Source organism: Prionailurus viverrinus, chromosome B3, assembly GCF_022837055.1.
Source record: "Prionailurus viverrinus isolate Anna chromosome B3, UM_Priviv_1.0, whole genome shotgun sequence".
NCBI lineage: Eukaryota > Metazoa > Chordata > Mammalia > Carnivora > Felidae > Prionailurus > Prionailurus viverrinus.
In genome coordinates this window covers 102,643,088-102,659,666 of record NC_062566.1, presented here as the reverse complement: position 1 = coordinate 102,659,666, position 16,579 = coordinate 102,643,088, and the positions used below count along the sequence as shown (strand labels likewise).

Genomic DNA, 16,579 nt, shown 5'->3' with positions numbered 1-16,579 from the left:
ACTGTGTAGGAACTTTGATATATCATAGAGATTAAACTTAGTTGTCAACATTTTGGTCTTTCAACATCTAAATGTCAAAATCATTTCTATGCTGGGTGAAGGTCAGGTAGGCCCAGTTTGTCTGGTCTTTATGCCCTTTCATTGCCATGATATCATTTATTCTAAGAAGCAGTGGGCTGGTCTCTTGACATATGCCCAGAGAATTCCCAGTAACCCAAAAAAGGGAAGACGAAAAAGAATAAAACAAATATTTATTTTGTGCCTTTGCATGTGTCATGACTCCAGTTATTTGTAAAGTATGAGAATATTATGCCTATAAGTGGCTGAGATAGATACTCAGATAGATACTGAAATAGAATGAACAAAAGAGACAGACATGACCTTGACATTTTTCTCCATCTTCATCATGCTTGATGAAACAGGCAAGGGAAATATTTATTATGTCTAATCTTTCATCCAGAGGATCGTTAGTTTACAAACACTGACCTCAAACTGAACCCAAGCCTTAACTCTACACTCCAGAAATGCCCATTTTACATATGGGGGAGAAACAGCTAAGGTATTTTACTAAGGCTATAAATACTTTACCAAAAGAGTCGTAAGTTGGATATTTCTCATTTTTTGTCCCTTATTGTTACTCTCATACTCCCTCTATACAGAACTGTACAACTGCCAAGTCACATTTTCAAGAGCCATGACATTAGGCAGCATTCTTTGGTGCACTAGACCACGCCCTTTTCTTCTCCACCAACAAAAGTACAAAAAGTGTAGGTTACCTCATAGGCCACTGGGCAAATGCCTAAATCCTTCTGGATCAATCTGCCCATGCTTTCTGATGCATACGGATTTGCCCTTGCTAATGCTGCCTGTGATTATAAATATCTGTGGAAGCACTTTGATGGATGAATGGCACTTTCCACTACTTGGTGAATTGTGTGCTCTCATGGATAATAAAAATAAATACAACCAACATGATTGCATTTCAGAGAAGGGGTGTAGAGCAAGGAACAACCAATCAAAAGTATGTAAAGCACCAAGTTATGCCCCTGAGGAGTCATCTTGCATATCCTTGGTTCTGTTTCCATGGTAGTAAGGATTGCTTGGGATATTCAAAGGCAATTTAAATGCATTTAGGCCACAGCTTACAAGGGGATAATCTTAGGAAAATCAGAAGTGAGTAAACATTAACAGCTAGGAAAAGAAGCAGTATTAAGAACAATGTTCCATCTTGCTTGCTTTTTTATTTAGTGAAAAATAAAAAATTTTTGACATCTGGAAATTATCTCTGCTTCTAACTTGGGTTTAGGATGACTCATTTCAAGAAAGTGCCACAATTTCCATATGCTAGCACAGAGACATTTGAGGCTGCTTGTTTTTTTAAATTTAACTTTTAGGTTCAAAGGTATGAATTTGCATTATTCTCCCTGGGCCAGCCTCAGGAGGGTGCAGCCCAGGTACAGAAGGATCCCCCCATCTGAAAATACAACTCCACCTTGACATGTCAGCACTGCAGATTCATTTCTTTACACTCTGTTGACTTTTCAGCCTTTCAGAGTCTCCAAGGGGAATTCAAAGGCCCCTTGGAAAAGGAAGCTTAGACGGGCAACCTTAAACATCACCAACTGTGATCTGCTAACACCCTGGTAAGAACTTGAAAAGGGGGCTCAAGTTGAACATAGAAAAAGTAAGAAGAGACAGAAAGAAGGAAGTTCAGGTAGGAAAGACAAGACACCTATTTCTTAATTTTCCCCTAGGGCATGGTTTGTTTGCATTAATGGGACAGAAGCCTCGTGTTTCTCTATTTATTTTATACTTTTGGTTAATAAATATTTGCATAGCACTTGCTAGATCTTAGACACCATTCTATGCACTTTATTATTTTTTAATGTTTACTTGTTTGTTTATTTATTTTGAGGGAGAGAGAGAGTGCATGCACACGCACAGGACAGGGGCAGAGAGGAAATCCCAAGCAGGCTCCACACTGAGTGTGGATCCATTCCACAACTGTGGGAGATCATGACCTGAGCTGAAATCAAGGTCATCCAGGACCTACAGAGCCATCCAGGCGTGCCTATGCACTTTATAAATAATAATTCATTTATTCCTCATAAGCACCTTAACAAGTAGGCACTTTTGATTATTTCCATTGGATAGGTGAGGAAATAGGCACAAAGCTGAGGTAAGGGTCCCAAGGGTCTCCCAAGAGCCAGTAAGTGGAGAGTTGAGATTCTGGGTCCTGGTCCACATAGGGCTCCAGAGTCCCCACTCTTTTTTTTTTTTTAATTTACATCCAAATTAGTTAGCATATCCTGTAACAATGATTTCAGGAGTAGATTCCTTAATTCCCCTTACCCATTTAGCCCATCCCCCTCCTACAACCCCTCTGGTAACCCTCAGTTTGTTCTCCATATTTATGAGTCTCTTCTGTTTTGTCCCCCTCCCTGTTTTTATATTATTTTTGCTTCCCTTCCCTTATGTTCATCTGTTTTGTTTCTTAAAGTCCTCATATGAGTGAAGTCATATATATGATTTTTGTCTTTTTCTAATTTCACTTAGCAGAATACCCTCCAGTTCCACCCATGTAGTTGCAAATGGCAAGATTTCATTCTTTTTGATTGCCAAGTAATACTCCATTGTATATATATACCACGTCTTCTTTATCCATTCATCCATCGATGGACATTTGTCCAGAGTCCCCACTCTTAACCACTCCACAATACATATACATACCATAAAGGTTTTCAACTGTCTTTGAAAGCTTTCTTATTAGGGGATGTGAGTCAGGAGAGAGGTCAGTTTAATGTAACAGCTAGCCCCCAGAATTCAGTGTTCAAGTGGAGAATGTATAATGCTTACTGAGGACTCAGGACAGAAGAGTCTTGAAATTTGATTCCTCAGCCTGCTTTGTGTAACGTTTAGAAAGCTACAGCAACTCCTGCCTCTATATTCATCTTTGAATGGAGATTTTGATGTTGATCAGATAAGAATTCTAATTTTCATATAAAAGAGAGGTTGAACTCCCCCATGGGGCAATTGGGCATTAGCTTGATAGCCTGTGAAGGTAACCACTTTTTGTTCATTTGAAAGCAGAGAATAATGGGATGGGAGAAAAAAGTAGGGGATTCAGATTATTTTGTGGAATCTGAAACTTCTCTTAGCATCATGGGAATTTTCTTGGTCTGTGCTGTGAAGGTAGTATGACCCTCCCCTCTCTAAGAGGGATGTGAGTTACTCACTATTTCCAATGGTACAATTGCTTCATTATGTCCACACCCACAGTTTTCTGTTTACAGTCAAAGAAAAGGCCCATTGTTGATTCCAAATCACCACCTGAAAACAAGCATATCATAATTCACCTAAAAATCTTAGACTGTTCTGGGGAACAGTATATTTTACGACACTGGAAAGGAATTTTTGATCACCCTTTACTTAAGAAAATGGTATTGAATCTTTCTAGGTATTAAAAAGACTGAGATATTTAAATGTCTTAAATCTTTGAAGGATTTCCAAATAATCCTTCATAACCCTCAAGACTTGTGTTTTACTTTTTAAAATGTTATGTGTCTTTGTATATTAAGAGTTTATCCGTAGAAAGCTGGGTTTCTGACCTTTGAGAGCTACAGAGGACTGAAGTGGTTGTAAGCCATTGTTCAGAGACCATTGCATTCCAACGTCTCAATGGAGAGTGATTTTGGTCCTCCAAGGGACATTTTCTTTGGCTGTAAACAGAAAACTGGTGCTGGGATGTTTTTATAGGCATTTTGTGGGTTGAGGGTAGCATGCTACTAAATATCCTACAATGTGCCAGAGAGTAACCTACAACAAAGAATTATCTAGATGAGAGTGTTCATAGTGCTGAGATTGAGAAACCCTGCAATGGAGATTTTTCAAACCTTATTTGTAGGGCTTTTTATATAGATCCTTCATTTTATATTACTTGCCTTATAAGCCCCTGTATATGTAGCTAGTCAATCCATCTTGGAACTTACCAGCTTGAGATGGTGGCCAGGACCATCAGGGACTCAATATTCACAGACGATCAGAGAAGTTCTATTTCAGGGCTTAAGCTTCCAAACCCACGAAAAACAATTTTGTGAGCTTGTCCAAGAGCCTAACTTTCGTTTATAGTTTAGAAAAAAAATATTTGCAAAGTTGTAGTCTTGGAATGAATTTTTTTTTAATTTTTAATGTTTATTATTTTTGAGAGACAGAGAGAGAGAGAGAGACAAAGTGTGAGTGGGGGAGGGGCAGAGAGAGAGGAAGACACAGAATCCGAAACAGGCTCCAGGCTCTGAGCTGTCAGCACAGAGCCCAATGTGGGGCTCAAACCCATGAACCGTGAGATTATGATCAGAGCCAAAGTTGGGCCCTTAACCAACTAAGCCACCCAGGCGCCCCTAGTCTTGGAATGAACTTTTGTACCTGTTTGAAAACTGGGTAGTGCCTTGATCGCATTTCTCAGCTCACATTTGCGTTGTTTGCATTGTTCAACTTCATGCTCTTTAGCTCCTGGGAATACTACAGAATAAGTTACTGATACTAGGATGTTCTGTTGGCAGAGTACAAAGTATCATGGAGCGGTGGTACGATAATGGACTTTGGAACCAAGTGTCATCACTTATGTGGTCATCCTGGCTCTAATCCTCAGTATATTCATCTGAAGATAACCAACTTTTACAGATTTGTTTGAATGACATGAAGTGGTTTATCCAAATCATGTATTCCAGTGTCTGGCACATAGTAGATATTCAGTTAATACTAACTCTCTTCTCCCCACCTATTTTTCTTTTTTAAAAATATTTATTTATTTATTTTGAGAGTGAGCAGAGGAGGGGCAGAGAGCGACGGGGAGAGAGAGAGAGAGAGAGAGAGAAAGAGAAAGAGAGAGAGAATCCCAAGCAGGTTCCACACTGTCAGCATGAAGTCCGACATGGGGCTCGATCTCATGAACTGTGAGATCATGACCTGAGCCAAAATCAAGAGTTGGACGCTTAACTGACTGAGCCACTCAGGAGCCCCAACCCTCATTTATTTTTCTTAGGGAGAGCTCTTCCCTTCCTTTCCTAGCTCATCAAAATTAAATGACCAGCCATTTCAAATGGAGCTTTGTGTCCCCTCTGGGTAGACACAGCCCTCAGGGGGTGACTACAGGGCTTGATAAGCAGACAGTATCCTTACGCAACACAGACTCAAACCAGCATGCCCCACTTGGCTAATGGAGTGTGAGCTGAATTTCAGGCCTCACCTGCCCCTCAGCCAGCTCCCTGTGCAGGGAACAACTTAAAGTACATATATTCTCCTTTTTAGAACTGCCCTCCCTGCAAGGAGCACAGATTTTCCTTTGCCCCTGATTCAGTAAGCACAGCTCGGTCAAGGCCCAAGGGTGGGCTTCTGGGGGCAAGCTTGTCTCACTCTGTGTTTGATAGGTATGAGTCAGGTGCCTGCTCGGCAAATCTTGCCTAACTTCCAGAGTCTAGAAATCTAAATTTGAGGGGAAGGACTAGGAAGCCTGATTTTGGCTAGTCGGGCCACATGACATTCTCTATCTGACTCCTAACTCTATTGTTCCATAGAAGAAAGGAGTAAGATGAGCATTTTAGAAACAACATATTATTAATTCATGAATCCATTTTAACATTTATTACACAGATGTTTTTCAGCATGTTCCTATGGCAGGTGCAATGCTGGAACTTGGGGGTAAAACTCTGAATAAGACACAGTCTCTGCTCTAAAAGTACCCATAGCCCAGTGGGGAAGAGAAATGAGTCACCACAATGTGGGGTAACTAGTTCTTTACTAGATGTACATATGGGGAGTTTGGAAACATGGGACAAGATCAAGAACTTAACTCAGCCTGAGAGGAGCAGAGAAATCCAGGCTTTTCTCAGGAGAAGTGACATCTGAACTGAGTCTCGCAGGCAGAAAAGGAATTTTTAAAGCACATGTGAAGGAGAAGGGCATTCAGGGTGATGTTCAAGTGTCTGACTTGGATAACGAGGTGAATAATGGTGGCCATACTTAGGAAAGAAAAGAGAGAGGGAGAAGAGTTTTAGACATGTTGCTTGGAAATGATGGCCTGTGTGTCACTTGGAGTTGTCTCGTAACTGGGTGGATATAGGAGTTTGGAAGGAAAAGAATGTTTTTATTGAAACCTAATGTGTACCAGATACTGTGTTAAGTGATTTGCATGTTTCATTTCATTCAGTTTTTGTCAGACTCTGTGAGTTACACATTACCGTCTCGACCTTACAGGTAAGGAGAGCAAGGCCTTGAGTTGGAACGGCAGAGCTGGAACTTGAATCCAGGTTGTCTCTGCCAAAGCCCGTGTTCTTTTCAGGGTCTCTGGGAGAGATGGTGGAGGTTGGGATTGGAGAGTTTGGGTTGGGAATCTTTAACCCAGAAATGATAGCTCATTCTGCATTGGCATATGTTTTATTAAGACTGCATCTAGGTGTTCTTGTCACAGTAATTTATGGCATAGGTATTCCTTTTTTTTCCTTTTTCTTTACTTTTTTTTTTCTTTGTAAGTGCTACTCAAGTAGTAATATATATTTTTTTAATGTTTATTTATTTCTGAGAGTGTGTGTGTGTGTGTGTGTGTGTGAGCTGACAAAGGCAGAGAGAGAGGGAGACAGAGAATCCCAAGCAGGCTCACTGCTGTTAGCACAGAATTAAATGCGGGGCTCGAACTTATGAACTGTGAGATCATGACCTGACCCGAAATCAAGACTTGGATGCTTAACCGACTGAGCCACCCAGGTGCCCCTCAAGTAGTAATATCTTTTAATTACCGTTTATTTTTTCTTGTCTTATAAGTCAAAACTTGGGCTGGATTTCAGTCAGTTTTAATGCTATTACTATGACAGGTATAACAGCTTGCTGGCTGACTTGCAACAAACCACAATTTAATCTTCTCTGAAAGGAACCTACATTTTCACAGCGGGAGTACTGATCATTATAGTTGAGTAAACTAACTCAGCTTAAATTTTGTCTGAAGAAGATAAAAAGTTTATCCCCTGAGCTAGAATTAGCATACACATTAGAAGAACTGCAGCTGGTGATGTCACAAAGAAAGCATTTCCTCGAGTTTATTTTGGGAGTTGCCAAAGTAAGAAATTTACCCATTTATTCTGATGAGAATTTATTTTCTGCCTCTCCCTCTCCATCTCCCCTCGATCTTTCTGTCTCTCTGGCTTTTTCTTTCTTTGTTGTTAATGTATTTGAATTCATTTTTTAAACGTATAATTCTCAAAAGTAGAAAAAGAAGACTTTTTTGGAGGAACTTTTTATCTAACCATTTTAATAGGCATGGAAGAATATCCTAGTTTCCATTCATTTTTTTCATCGAAATTCAGAAAAAAATATCAAAAATCCTACTTAAGTCATTTTGTGCACAATTATTGAGTAATGAACACAGATCATCCAGTAGAGGGCAGCGCTGACCTATTCATGGATGCCTTCAATAGAAGATGCAACATTTACTACATAATAAAAGCCTTAAAATGTTTTATAATTTTTTTTATGTTTTATTTTTGAGAGCGAGGGAGAGAAAGCGCAAGCAGGGGAAGAGAGAGAGGGAGACACAGAAGCCAAAGCAGGCTCCAGGTTCTGAGCTGTCAGCACAGAGCCTGACATGGGACTCGAACCATAAGATCATGACCTGAGCTGAAGTCTGACGCTCAACCGACTAAGCCACCAAGGTGCCCCAAGCCTTAAAATGTTCTAATTGACGTATAGTTAACACACAATATTGTATTAGTTTCAGGTGTCCAACACAGTGATTGGACAAATCTATCCCTTATGCTGTGCTCAAAGGTGTAGCTACCACCTGTCACTGTAGACTGCTATTACAATATCATTGACTAACCTGTGCCTTTTATCCCTGTGACTTATTCACTCCATAACTGGAAGCCTGAATCTCCCACTTTCCTTCATCCATTTTTCCCATCCCCTCCCCCTCCTCTGGCAACCATCAGTTTGTTCTCTGTGTTTATGGGTTTGTTTCTGCTTTTTGTTTATTCATTTCTTTATTTTGCTTTTTAATTTTTTAAAAGGAAGCCTCTGACAGACAATAGGTAGTTTTACCTAAGATGCTTTGAATTCAGCAAAAGTGCCTTTGGTACAAAGGAGAAGCATGGTCATCAGTTTTGCTGTCTAAACATCCAAGTTTCTGTGCTTCCTCAGCCTGAGTACGGATGATGAGTTACCTTTCTGAGTGCAGAGCCAAGACCAAGGTAGTATAGGCACCATGCCCCACTCTCCCAGGCCCAGTACCCATCACTGTTTCTTTATGGACTCTAGTTTGGGGTTTGTGCTGGGTATGGTTCAGAGTATCAGTGGTGTCTGCTGTCCCTAACTGGTCCTCAGGCTGGTCTGTGGCTCCTATGGAGAGAAGGGTTTGAGGTTGGTAGGACCTGGTGGGGTTACACAAGCCTTTGTAAGTAAGATCACATGCTATTTTTTTTTCTGTCTCATTTCACTTAGCATATTGCCTGTAAGTTCCATTCATGTTGTCACAAGTGGTAAGATTTTTTTCTTCTTATGGCCAAATAATATTCCATTCTATGTGTATATCACATTTTCTTGATCCATTTATCCATCAATAGACACTTAGGTTTCTTCAAAGTCTAGGCTATTATAAATCATGCTGAAATGAACATGGGAATGCATATATCTTTTCAAGTTAGTGTTTTTGCTTCCTTTGTATAAATACTCAGAAGTGGAATTGCTGGCTCATATGGTAGTTCTATTATTAATTTTTTGAGGAAACTCCATGCTGTTTTCCATATTGGCTACACTGACTTACATACAACCAACAATGCACAAGGGTTTCCTTTTCTCCACATCCTTGTCAACATTTATTATTTTTTGCCTTTTTGACAACAGCCATTCTAATAGGTGTAAGGTGATACCTTATTGTGGTTTGATTGGTATTTCCCTGATGATTAGTGATGTTGAGCATCTGTTCACCCGTATGTTGAAAGATGTTGAGTATCTTTTCACCTTTCATCTGTACCTGTTGGACACCTGTATGTCTTCTCTGGAAATATCTATTCAGATCCTCTGCCTATTTTTAGTTGGATATTTGTTTTGTTTTGTTTTGTTGTGGTTGAATTATAGGAGTTCTTTATATATTTTGGATATTGTCTCCTTTTCAGGTAACATGATTTGCAAACGTTTTCTCCCATTTGGTATGTTACCTTTCATTTGTTCATGGTTTACTTTGCTGTGCAAAAGAATTTTAGTTTGATGTAGTCTCATTTGTTTATTTCTGCTTTTGTTGCCTTTGCTTCTGGTGTCAAATCCAAAAACCCATTGCCAAGGCCTATGTCAAGGAGCTTACTGCCTGTTTTCTTCTTGGAATTTTATGGTTTCACGTCTTACATTCAAGTCTTTCATCCATTTTGAGTTAATTTTTGTGTATGGAGTGAGATAGTGGTTAGTTTTGTTCTTTTCCATGTAGCTGTCCAATTTTCCTGACATTAATTGAAGAGACTGTTCTTTCCCTTTTGCATATTCTTGGCTCTTTTGTCATAAATTAATTGATTATATATGTGTGAGTTTTTTTCTGGGGACTCTATTCTGTTCTATTGATCTATGTGTCTGTTTTTATGCCATACCATACTGGTTTGTTTAAAATGGCTTTGTAATATAGTTTGAAATCAGGAAGCATGATGCCTACAGCTTTGCTCTTTTTCTCAAAAGGCCTTCAGCTATTCAGGGTCTTTTGTGGTTTTATACAAATTTTAGGATTGTTTGTTCTATTTCTGTGAAAAATGGCTTTGCAATTTTAATAGGGAAAATTCTACTAAAATTTTAAGGAAGAATTAACACCAATCCTTCTGAAACTCTTCCCAAAAAATGAAAAGAAGGGAATCCTTCCTAACTTATTTTATAAGGCCAATAGTACATTGAACAAAGCCAGAGAAAGAAACCATAAGAAAAGAAACGATAGGCAAATATTTTTTATGAATACTGATGCAAAAATCCTTAACAAAATACTAGGAAACCAAATCCAACAGCATATTATGAAGATTATACCCCATAATCAAGTGAGGTTTATCCCAAGAATGTTTAACATAACAAAGCCAATCAATGTAACACACTGCATTAATAAACTGATAGGGAAAAAAAACCCCATGATCATCTTAGTTGATGCAAAAAAAGCATTTAACAAATTCAACATCATTTCATGATAAAAACACTCAGAAAACTTGGATTAAAAGGAAACTTCCTCAGGGCGCCTGGGTGGCTCAGTCAGTTAAATGTCCGACTTTGACTCAGGTCATGATTTCGCAGTTCCATGAGTTTGAATCCCACATCGGGGTCTCTGCTGTCAACGTGGAACCTGCTTTGGACCCTCTGTCTCCCTCTCTCTGCCCTTCCCCCACTCACGTGTGGGCTCTCTCTCCCTCAAAAATAAACATTGAAAACATTTTTTTTAAAGGAAACTTCCTCAACATGACAAAGGGCATTTATGAAAAATCCATAGCTAACACCATAATCAATGCTGAAATACTGAAAGCTTTCCCTCTAACCTTAGGACCAAGACAAGAAAGCCTGCTTTCACTATAGCTATTCAATTTTGTACTGCAATTGCTAGAGCAGTTAAACAGGAAAAAGAAATAAGAGCCATCCAAATTGAAAAGGAAGAAGTAAAACTTTCTCTATTCACAGATGATATGATCCATTTCTCCAAGAATCCACAAGACACTATTAGTGCTAATAAATACAGCAAAATTTAAGGATACAAAATCAACATGCAAAAATCAGTGTGTTTCTGCATACCAACAATGAATAATACAAAAAGGAAATTAAGGAAAAAATTCAATTTGCAATAGCATCAAAAAGAATAAAATAACTAGGAATAAATTTACCCAAAGAAGTAAAAGGCAGAAAACTATAAACATTGCTGAAAGAAATTAAAGATGACAAAAATGGAAAGATATTCCATGTTTATTGATGGGAAGACTTAATATTGTTAAGATGACAATACTACCCAGCATGATCTAACATTTAATGCATTACCTAGTCTCAAAATGGCTTGTTTTACGGAAATGGAAAGCTGATCCTTAAATTTATATAGAATTGTGAATTGCCTGGAGTAGCCAAAACAGTTGAAATGAAAAAAGGTCTTGTGTAGTTTATAACAGATTAAGAACAGAAGGCTAAAAAATGGTAAAGCTGTTGGAGCTGGTTACAAAGACTTGTACTAAACAAATACCACTTATATGCTTGCTGTATGACAATAGATACCAGGCATTGGAGAGACAACAGCCCCTGTCCCCAAAGAATCTGTGTCAGGGGTTGTCAAACAATAACTTGGGGGACAAATCCAAACTTACCTTTTTTTTCAATGAGGTGAAATTCACAATTTTAAAAAATTAGTAAGTTTTATTTTTTTAAGGATAGTTTTAGGCTGACAACAAGATTGAGCAGAAGGTATAGAGAGTTTCCATCCATACTTTGTTTCATGCATGTACAACATCCCCCGCTGTCAACATCCTGCAGCAGTAGGTACATTTGTTACAATCAATGAACCTACTAGCACATCATTATCACCCAAAGTCCATAGTTTGCAGTAGGGTTTACATTTGCCATTGTACATTCGATGCGCTGTGACAAATGTATAACAGAATATATCTATGATTATGATATCATACAGAGTATTTTTACTGCCCTAAAAATTCTGTGTTCTGCCTGTTTTTACCTAACCCCACACCCTCAAACCCAGACAACCGGTGATATTTTTACTTATAGTTTTGCCTTTTCCGAATGTCATATAGTTGGAATTATACAGTATGTAACCCTTTCAGATTGGCTTCTTTCACTTAATGATATGCATTTAAGTTTGCTCCATGTCTGTTCAGGGCTTGATAGCTCACTTTTTTTTAGTACTGAATAATATTCCATACTCTGGATATACCATAGTTCATCCATTCACCTACTGAAGGACCTCTTGATTGCTTCTGAGTTTTGGCAATTATGAATAAAGCTGTGAAAGATTTTGTACAGACATGCATTTTCAGTTCATTTGAGTAAATACCAAGGAGCATGATAGCTGGACCATATGGTAAGTGTACGTTAGGTTTTGAAAGAAACTGCCAAACTCTCTTCCAAAATGGCTGAACCATTTTGCATTCCTCCTAGTAATGAATGAGTGAGTGTTCCTTTTGCTCCACATCCTTGTCTGCACCTGGTATTGCCTGTGCTTTACATTTTGGTCATTCTAATAGGTATGTAGTCGTATCTCATTGCTGTTTTAATTCACAATTCTCTAATGGCATATGATGTTGAACATCTTTTCTTAACGCTTGTCATCTATATATCTTCTTGATATACATCAGTTCAGATCTTTTGCCTATTTTTAAATTGGGTTGTTTTTGTATTGTTGTAATTTTGTTTTGTTTGTTTGTTTATTTATTTATTTTATAGAATGAGAGAAAGAGGGAGAGAGGGAGAGAGAGAGAGAGAGAGAGAGAGAGAGAGAGAGAGAGGCAGAATCCCAAGTAGGCTCCGAGCTGTCAGCACTGAGTCTGATTCAGGGCTCGAACTCATGACTGTGAGATCATGACCTGAGCCGTAACCAAGAGTCGGACACTTAACCAACTGAGCCACGCAGGTGCCCCTGTACTATTGAATTTTAAGGGTTCATTGTATATTTTGGATAACAGTCCTTTATCAGATGTGTCTTTTATAACACTTTCTCCTTGTCTGTGGCATGTCTTTTCATTCTCTTGACATGGTCTTCTACAGAGCAGATATTTTAAATTTTAATGAATTCCAGCTTATCAAATATTTCTTTCATGGATCATACCTTGGTATTGTATCTAAAAATTCATCACCACACTCAAAGTCATCTGTATTTTCTCCTTGGTTATCTTCTAGGAGATTTATAGTTTTGCATTTACATTTAAGTCTATGATCCATTTTGAGTTAATTTTTGTGAAAGGTACAAGGAAGGTCTGCATCTAGATTCATTTTTTTTGCATATGGATGTCCAGTTGTTCTATACCATTTGTTGAAGAGATTGTTTTTGCTCCATTATCTTGCCTTTGCTCCTTTCCTAAAGATAAGTAGACTATATTTGTGTAGGTCTATTTATAAGCTCTCTATTCAGCTCCATTCATCTGTCTGTTCTTTCACCAATACCACACCATCCTGATTCCTGTGGCTTTCAGTAAGTCTCGAAGTCAAAAAGCGTCAGCCCTCCAGCTTTGTTCATCTTCAATATTGTGCTGGCTATTCTGGGCTTTTGCCTCTCCATATTAACTTTAGACTCAGTTTGTCAATTTCCACAAAATAGCTTGCTGGAAGTTTTGTTGGAATTACATTGAACCTACAGATCAGTTGGGAAGAACTGACACCTTGTTGAGGTTTCTGGAAGAGATTAGCATTTGAACCAGTAGACTGTGTAAAGATCACTTTCACCATTACAAGTGGGCATCATTTAATCCTTTCAAAAAAGTAGAAGGGCAAATTTGTTCTCTGCTTGAGCTGGGACATCCATCTTTTCTTGCCCTTGGACATCAGTGCTCCTGGTTCTTGGGCATTTGGTCTTTTTTTTATTATTATTATTTTTATATTATTTAATCTTTTTATTTATTTTTCACTTTTTTTCATTTTATTTTTTAAATTTACATCCAAATTAGTTAGTATATAGTGCAACAATGATTTCAGGAGTAGATTCCTTAATGCCCCTTACCCATTTAGCCCATCCCCCGTCCCACAACCCTTCTAGTAACCCTCTGTTTGTTCTCCATACATAAGAGTCTCTTATGCATTGTCCCTTTTTTATTATTTAAAAAAATTTTATTTTAATTAATTTATTTATTTTAATTCACATACAAGTTAGCATATAGTGCAACAATGATTTCAGGAGTAGATTCCTTAATGCCCCTTACCCATTTAGCCTATCCTCCCTCCCACAACCCCTCCAGTAACCTTGTTTGTTTCCCATATTTAGGAGTCTCTTATGTTTTGTCCCCCTCCCTGTTTTTATATGATTTTTGCTTCCCTTCCCTTATATTCATCTGTTTTGTATCTTAAAGTCCTCATATGAGTGAAGTCATATGATATTTGTCTTTCTCTGACTGACCAATTTTGCTTCGCATAGTACTCTCTAGTTCCATCCACGTAGTTGCAAATGGCAAGATTTCACTCTTTTTGATAGCCAAGTAATACTCCATTGTGTGTGTATGTGTATATATATATATATATATATATATATATATATATATATATACACACCATGTTTTCTTTATCCATTCATCCATAGATGGACATTTGGGCTCTTTCCATACTTTGGCTATTGTTGATAGTGTTGCTATAAACATGGGGGTGCATGTGCCCCTTTGAAACAGCATACCTGTATCCTTTGGATAAATACCTAGTAGTGCAATTGCTGGGTCATAGGGTAGTTCTATTTTTAATTTTTTTGAGGAACCTCCATACTGTTTTCCAGAGTGGCTGCACCAGTTTGCATTCCCACCAACAGTGCAAAAGAGATCCTCTTTCTCCACATCCTCGCCAACATCTGTTGTTGCCTGAGTTGTTAACGTTAGCCATTTTGACAGGTGTGAGGTGGTATCTCATTGTGGTTTTGATTTGTATTTCCCTGATGATGAGTGGTGTTAAGCATTTTTTCATGTGTCGGTCATCTGGATGTCTTCTTTGGAGAAGTGTCTGTTCATGTCTTTTGCCCATTTCCTCACTGGATTATTTGTTTTTTTGGGTGTTGAGTTTGAGAAGTTCTTTATAGTTCTTTATAAAGGGATCCTAACCCTTTATCTGATATGTCATTTGCAAATATTTTCTCCCATTCTGTCAGTTGCCTTTTCATTTTGCTGATCGTTTCCTTTGCTGTGCAGAAGCTATTTATCTTGATGAGGTCCCAATGGTTCATTTTTGCTTTTGTTTCCCTTGCCTCTGGAGACATGTTGAGTAAGAAGTTGCTGTGGCCAAGGTCAAAGAGGTTTTTGCCTGCTTTCTCCTCAAGGATTTTGATGGCTTCCCATCTTACATTGAGGTCTTTCGTCCCTTTTGAGTTTATTTTTGTGTATGGGTAAGAAAGTGGTCCAGGTTCATTTTTCTGCATGTCACTGTCCAGGTTTCTCAGCACCACTTGCTGAAGAGACTGTCTTTATTCCATTGGATATTCTTTCTTGCTTTGTCAAAGATTAGTTGGCCATACGTTTGTGGGTCCATTTCTGGGTTCTCTATTCAGTTCCATTGATCTGAGTGTCTGTTCTTGTGCCAGTAGCTTACTGTCTTGATGATTACAGTTTTGTAATACAGCTTGAAGTCCTTTGGGCATTTGGTCTTGAACGGTGACTTACACCATCAGCTCATTTGGTTCTCAGACCTTCAGACTTGAACTGAATTACACCAGTTTTTCTGGTTCTCCAGCTTGCAGATGGAAGATCATGGGATTTCTTGGTCTCCATAATTGCACAAGTAACTCCTATAATAGATCTCTTACACACACACACGCGCGCACACGCACACACACACACACACACACACACACACAATCTTACTGGTTCTGTTTCTCTGGAGCTGTGACTAATACACTCTCCTTTCTTAGCATATCAATTATACTCTTTATTTCCTTTTTTAAGTGGTTGCCCTAGAAGTTGCAATATACATTTATAATTAATCCAAGCCTACTTTCAAATAACACTATTTTGCTTCACAGGTAGTGCAAGCACCTTATAATAACAAATTATTTCTACTTTAAAGCATTAAAAATTTTTTTAATGTTTATTTTATTTTTTGAAGGAGAGAGAGAGAGAGACAGAGCATGAACGGGGAAGGGGCAGAGAGAGAGGGAGACACAGAATCCGAAGCAGACTGTAGGCTCTGAGCTGTTAGCACAGAGCCCAATGTGGAGCTCGAACTCAAAGAGCACCGAATAATGACCTGAGCTCAAGTCGGATGCTCAACCAACTGAGCCACCTAGGTGCCACCTAGGAACAAATTATTCCTACTTTAAAATAATTAGAGATTTACAGGAAGTTGCAAAAATGGTACAGAAAGGTCCTGTGTATTCTTCATTCCATGTTCCCCACTGGTAACATCTCATATAATTTCAGAATAACAGATCCAGAAATTGTGGTTAGCACGATTTATAGACTTTATTAAAATGTCACCAGCTTCACACATATATATCTACGTGTAGATGTATGTGCATTGCGTATAGTTCTATGCAATTTTATCACATGTGTAGATTTGAGTAACCACCACCACTGATTAGAACATTTACTGCTAGGGGCACCTGGGTGGCTCAGTCCATTTAGTGTCTGACTCTTGATTCCAGCTCAAGTCATGATCCCAGGATTGTGGGATAGAGCTCCATGTCAGACTGAGCATGGAGCCTGCTTAAGATTCCTTCTCTCTCTCTCTCTCTCTCTCTCTCTCTCTCTGTCACTATCTGTCCCCTTCCCCTACTCTTTCTCTCTTAAAAAAGGTAACAGGAAACAAAAAAAATTTACTGCTTATATGTAAGGGGAAACTTAAAATGAAGCATTTAATGAGACAGAAGGGGGCAGGGACTGAGACAGAGAAAGAGAGGGAGTGA

General features: G+C 38.5%; 1 long non-coding RNA gene across 2 annotated transcripts in view; it reads right to left on the bottom strand.

Annotated features, from left to right (window-relative positions):
- LOC125167969 (uncharacterized) overlaps positions 1-16,579 on the bottom strand; it is a 55,637-nt gene that overhangs the window by 34,134 nt on the left and 4,924 nt on the right. The window contains exon 2 of one of the 2 annotated variants that reach the window (XR_007153011.1): positions 3,237-3,330. The exons of the other annotated variant lie outside the window; for it this stretch is intronic. This is a non-coding gene — a long non-coding RNA (uncharacterized LOC125167969). The remainder of the gene's footprint in view (positions 1-3,236; positions 3,331-16,579) is intronic. 2 annotated transcript variants of the gene reach the window in all.